The 5,150-nt window shown below is 31.2% G+C and overlaps 1 long non-coding RNA gene across 1 annotated transcript; it reads left to right on the top strand.

Annotated features, from left to right (window-relative positions):
* The first annotated feature begins 318 nt into the window (after positions 1-318).
* On the top strand, positions 319-1,797 carry LOC129321756 (uncharacterized). The gene is made up of 2 exons (XR_008596087.1): positions 319-359; positions 1,504-1,797. It is a non-coding gene; the product is annotated as an uncharacterized LOC129321756 (long non-coding RNA).
* The last annotated feature ends 3,353 nt before the right edge of the window (positions 1,798-5,150 follow it).

Raw genomic sequence — 5,150 nt, 5'->3', positions numbered from 1 at the left:
TAAAAAAAAATTAAAAAAAAAAATAAAAAAAAATAAAATTAAAAAATAAATAAAAAAATAATAATAATAATAAAAAAATAAAATATTATTAAATTATATTATTATAATAATAAAAAGAAAGAAAGGAAAGAAGGAAGAAGAAGAAGAAAACGAATTTGCTTCGTCCGCCGCCTCAACAGTAACAATAATAAAATAATAATAAAAAAAAAGAAGAAGAAGAGAGAGAAAATAATTAAAAAAATGTGGGACCCACTGAATTTTTATAAAAACTCACCTTCCTTCATTTCCTCATTCATTCCGCGCGCGAGCTGAGGCGGAGAGAACGCGAGTCACCGGTGCGAAATATCTAAATTTTTAAGGTAAGAGTTTTTAATAGGATATTTAGGGTGTGATTTTAAGCTTTTCAAGACTAAGTAAGTGTTCTAAAATTTTTCTTAGTCATCCTTCTTCTTAGTTTCTGAGTTTGTAGTGGTAGAAAATTTAAGATCTGGAAGAGGGATGAATTTATGTTGAATAAATATGATTTTTGAGGTTGTCAGTAGTATAATAAATGTTCTAGAGTATAAATTTATTGATGATCTTTGAATTTGTGGCTTATGGATCAAATTCTAACTAGATCTGAAAATATATGTTGATTTATTGAGGTTTAGATGATTATTGGGATGAGAAATGAATTATTATGGTTATAGGATTATGATTCTAAGCTAGAGACTTAATTTTTAATTTTTGGGTATTTTAGGTACGAATTTATGAAATAAAAGAAAAATTTTGATAATAGAAATTAGTTTAGAAGTTGATTTTTAGATTATTAATGTTTATTGATAATTAAAAGAGGAGTTAAAAATTATACTTAATAGTATTAACTATAGATTTGTATTAAGATTGAGATTAGGAATTATGTTATATTTTTAATTCTATTATTAGAATTATTTTATTAGTTTCAAAATTGAAACTAATATTTATAAATAATATGTTATTTGTAGATTGTATTACTGGTGAAGATTGTGGTGAGAGAGAAATTTTAAGGAATAATTTATTGAAAAAGCCACAAGGTAACCATGCTTTTAATTTGTGATTAGTGTTACTTCATGTTAATTGGGTGATTATTGAGAAAATTATGAATTTTGTAATATTGTATAATTGTGCAATATTATTATGAATTTGTTTGATTATTGTGGGAGGTGTTGGGAGACTTGTTATTGTTGTTATATTTATGTGCCACGTGGTACGCCCCTATTGGAGCTCAATAGGTGGTTTGTAAGGGCTCGGGCTAATCTACCTTTGGCCGGGTAATTTAGCACCGAGTGAGGGCTACGGCTCGAGGTTAATGGAGGGATATAAGGATGGTTGTTTGTGTGTATTGTAATATTTTTATATTTGTTGGAATTATATTATTTTTAATTCTCACTTAGTAACACACACTTAACTGTTTGTATACACTATCATAAATTGGCTTTGGTTACTGGGACTTTTGAGTCTCATTATGTGGTTAACAATTTTCAGGAGAAGAGCCACGAGTGACACGTGGAGGAGTCCCAGAGGCTTAGTGGTATAGATCCACTGTCTCTTTTGGGTATTTAATTTATGATTTATAATGTGTTATATTGCCAATATTAGGACTTTTTTTATGTTTATTGTCAATTATATGAATATATAAATGTAATCATGCCTTTCAAACTATTTCTATTTTTGGTACAATTTGGATGACTGTAATTTTAATATTTGGTTTACTTTGGATTGGTTAAAATGGCATGATTATAAGGCCAAATAACTGGCTTGTGTTGAAAATTGACTAAATTGCTTATTTTACTTGTTGGGAGTATAAGGATGGACAAATGTGATTTAGCCTAATGGCATGTGGGAGGTAAAAATTTATCTGAAATGTTATAGTGTGTGAGTTGAAGCCAATTATAAAATATTTTATATCGAAATTATTGATATAAAAATGTGTTGGGTGGCTGTAACCCAACTATGGTTGAATTAAATTATTAAAAAAAAAAATTTTGGTGTGTTACAAAAAACACCCAAAAGGAGGGTGAATTAGATGTTTGAGGAAATTTTAATTCTTTTAAAACTTTTCAGCAAAACTATGTTCAAAAGAAGGTTTTGGCAAAATTGAGTTCTAAACTATGTGTGTAAGAATGCCAAAGTTGTTTTCACAAGCTTAATATGTGTGTAAATGTTTAAAAGCAATTTCTAAGTGCAAGTTCAAGTAAAAGCAAGTAAATATATCAAATTATATTTTGAACACTAAAACATAACATAAGCTAAGGTTGCTAGAAATGTAAAAAATTAAGGTAAGAAAGATTGCAAACAATAGTTTATCATAGTTTAGCTCCTCCTCTTGAGCCTACATCCAGTCCCCATGCAACTACTTGAAATTTATTTACTATAATACAAGCTTGAGTGGGTTCTTGTCACCTCTGTACATTCACAAGTTCAGTTTAGGAACTTATGAGTCGTTACAACAACTCACTTTATCAGTGAGCTTCTTTTCCCAAGAGAACAATCTCTCTTGATTCCAGGAAAAATCTCTCCCTCACCTTTACAAAGGTTGAGTATGTGAGTTACTTAATTGAAACTCTTTTTAAGAGTAATTATGAGTACAATGAAGCTTTAATACTCAAATAATAAAGATATAGATGATATTAGCTTAAGCATAATGATTTTCATATAATAAGAGTAATATGATCATAAATTTTATGGCTAAATGATTTCTAAGGTTAATCTCTCATTTAGATTAGTTTGAAGTGTTAAATTTACAGCTCATGGAGTGAAATAAGTATTAGAGACATCAAATGATCATTTAGAGATGTTACATAGTGAATATAGCCGTTGGTGCATTTTATTGTGTGTGACCAGTGCTGAATCTTGCAAGAAAATGCATGTTTTGGAGGTTTCTTATGTATAGATGCAATATCTTGAGAGTGACCTGCTAAATCACGTAAGAAAAAACATGTTGTAAAGTCCAGAAGACAAATCACGCAAGGGAGCAAGGTGTCTTCATACGTGATTTGGACCATGTAAGTCATAGTATGAGAAGCAAGGCTCTGGAGTAGAGCTAGGAATTCAGGTGGGCAGGACTTATTCGGGCTTAACCCGAAAAGCTCGACCCAAATAGGCCTGAACCCGAATAGGCCCGACTCCTTGAGAAGACCAAATAGCTAAGCTCGGCCCAAATTTCTTCGGGTTTCAAGTGGCTTGAATACCCAAATTTATATCTTTAAAATCATTTTTAATTCATTTTTTCACTTTAAAATTAATTATTTTATTTTATGAAAAATATAAAATATATTTTTTGATACTTAAATGATGTATAGGACTCAAATATACGTTATTTTAGTATAAAATAACCTAAAACTTAATTAATTAATTAATATTTATCATATTTAATATATTTTGTAAAAATAAAATATTTTTATTCGGGTATTCAGACCAAGCTCGAACCCGATCAAGCTTGGCCTAAATTTTCTTGGGCTTATTCAGGCTAGCCCGATTAGGCCTGAACATAAAAAAGTTATAGCCCGAATGGGTCCGAACATAAAAAGGTTATTTTTTTCTAAGCTCGGTCCTAACCTTTTTCGAGCAGGTTCGGGCTAGCCCGTCGGGTTCGGCTAGAATTACCGGCTCTATCTAGAGGTCATTTCTCGTGTTGTATAGGTAGTTTCAAGTGTGATTGAGCATACAGAGACTATTCAGTGTGAAATAGGCTTCTGGGTGCTATTTCACATGTGAACACAAGGTGCTCTCATGCGAGATTGAGCATTAGTACTACATCATGCCTACGTGACTACTGCTCTCATGCGTGATTTTGCAGTTTCACTGTATATAATTTCATAATGTCCTAACTCACTCAATATAACTCCAAATTTGATAAATTATATACATTTAGAAAGCTCTTAAAGTATAGTTTTTAATGAAATAAATTTAACACTCAAATTCATCGTATATTTTGAGATATGATCAAAAGAGTGGACAAAGGTCAACACTTAATATTGTGCAAAATTAATATCTCAATACTCAACTTCTAAAGTTCATATCTTTCTCAATAGAACTTCATTTTGAGTAAATAAATTATCATTGAAAATTTGTTAGAGTCTATTTTCAAATGAGATATGTTTTACATTAAAATGATTCTTTGTCGTGCGAGATATGAGAAGAAACATGACCAACCAAAAGTCAAAACTAATTTTTTACACAATTGCCTTTTCAAAGCTTAGAATTCAAGTGTTCATGACTTTTTCAACTTAGTTTCATTTTGAGTAAATAGAACAACTTTAAAAACTTTATAGAGTTAGTAATCAAAACATTTTTAAGCTCGAATTAGTTATGACCAAAATATGCTTCAACAGCCTATATTATACTACCCTAAGAATTGATCAGATTAGATTTTAGCATCATCTGAATCCAAGGTACAGCTGCCCTATCCATATGAACTGAAGCAAAGATGACGCATTGTGGGTTGGATAGTTGATAAAATGCAAAGTACTACTCTACATGGAATATCCAACCATGTGGGTTAGTTCCATCAAAATGAGGGAAGTTGATTTTTACCTGCCTCTGTGGTGTGTTGTTAAAATTGTTCCCTCCTCCTAAACTACAATAATTTTGGCCTAGATTCTCCAACATACGAACCACTACATCCACCTGCATCTCTTGTTTGTTCAACTTGGAATCTAAACCTGATGCTCTAATCAATGCTACAGTGGCATCCTCCAAGTTGTCCATTCTTTGATTGGGTCCCTTGATAAGCCCTCAAATGCTTTTTCTAATATGCTCATTTGAGAATCACCTTAAACTTTACATCTTTCCATAATATCTCTTAGAATTTGCATATCGTCTTGTAAGCTCTTTGCATGGTTTGTCAGCTCCTTCAATCCAGTGTTCTTTGCCATGGTTTATCTTAATCAAAGCACATTTGTCACATACTCAAGAAAACAATCAGTGATTACTTCAAGATGAGGATAAACCAGCTCGAGATAATTCTTTTATTAGCTGAGGAAAAGGTCACCAGTAATAACCAATTATAGAGAAAAGCATCCGAAAGGAAAAATAGAAAGAAAGTTCATAGAGGATAATAGAAAGAAAGGAGTCAATTCACAATCAACATGACCCTTTTTGAGGATAGTGCATTCCTAATATAACTACCC

This window comes from Prosopis cineraria, unplaced genomic scaffold (assembly GCF_029017545.1).
Source record: "Prosopis cineraria cultivar Desert tree isolate PC_DT_omini unplaced genomic scaffold, ASM2901754v1 PC10, whole genome shotgun sequence".
Classification (NCBI taxonomy): domain Eukaryota; kingdom Viridiplantae; phylum Streptophyta; class Magnoliopsida; order Fabales; family Fabaceae; genus Prosopis; species Prosopis cineraria.
Note: the sequence above shows the minus strand (reverse complement) of the source record. Positions and strands in the feature narration are given on the sequence as shown.